Here is a 1,064-nt window from a genome sequence, read left to right as displayed (position 1 = left end):
CTTTGCTCGATTTCTTCGATTTGTCTTTTCTTTAGACAGTTGGACAGCACGGTGCGGACAATTTTACTCGGAGCAAAGCTGAGGAAGACATCACCGAGCAATGTACTTCTAGAGCACTGGTACTTTTTGACTGAAGATATTAGAAGGCGCTAACATAACAGACCGAAGAGAAGAGAAGGCGAATAAGAAAATGTAATCTTACCACTTGCACATGGGATTCCCTATTTAGTTTGCTCTATGGACTGGTTTTGTATATTTGGAGAACTTCACGTCATTAATACCAAATCACATTTTACCCAAAAAAAATGTTAAAATTCGTCGATACAACTAATTTCAATCGATATTGGAATCCAATAACTCAATTATCAATAAGTTTAGTTGTTTAAATTAATTCATATAAAGCTTGATAAAAAGTGGTATTACGATAAAACTGAATTGATATATGTATTTTTATTTATATAATCAATAATAATATAATAGCGTATATAAAACTTTTTATTTTTTATTTTTTTAAACCAAAATAACAAACATCTCACCACCACCACCACCACCACTATATATATATATATCTCCCCTAGGGTAACGCGTTTCCCCCAAACGCAGTCGGGGAAAAGCAGTTAATCAACTTGCAGAGCCTACGATTTGTCAACGAAGTTTTGCCGGTCGAATCAGAACCGTTGATCTGAAACAAAACTGGGCCCCACATTTTTTCCCCAGAGCCAACACTTAAACCCCAAATTCTCAGAAGCTTCAGATCTCTATCTCTCTACCCGCCTCCCTTTAAGACCAAATCTCTCTCTCTCTCTCTCTCTCTCTCTCTCTCTCTCTCTCTTTGCCACTACTTGAGCTCGTCAAGCTCCTCTCCTCACGCACTCGTCAACTCCATAGAGAGATTCACACATACGCGAAGAGGGTGGAGGGATATATATATATTATTTTCTGTATACTTATATATACACAGAGATTTTGGAGTTTTGAATCTGACCGGGAGAGGCTTCAGATCGTCAGATCGGATTCGAGATGCAGACGACGAACGGGTCAGATTCGGCCTCGGGGACGGGGGG

This window comes from Tarenaya hassleriana, unplaced genomic scaffold (assembly GCF_000463585.1).
Source record: "Tarenaya hassleriana unplaced genomic scaffold, ASM46358v1 Cleome21, whole genome shotgun sequence".
NCBI classification, from domain to species: domain Eukaryota; kingdom Viridiplantae; phylum Streptophyta; class Magnoliopsida; order Brassicales; family Cleomaceae; genus Tarenaya; species Tarenaya hassleriana.
The sequence above is the reverse complement of the archived record's forward strand: the minus strand, read 5'-3'. Positions refer to the sequence as shown.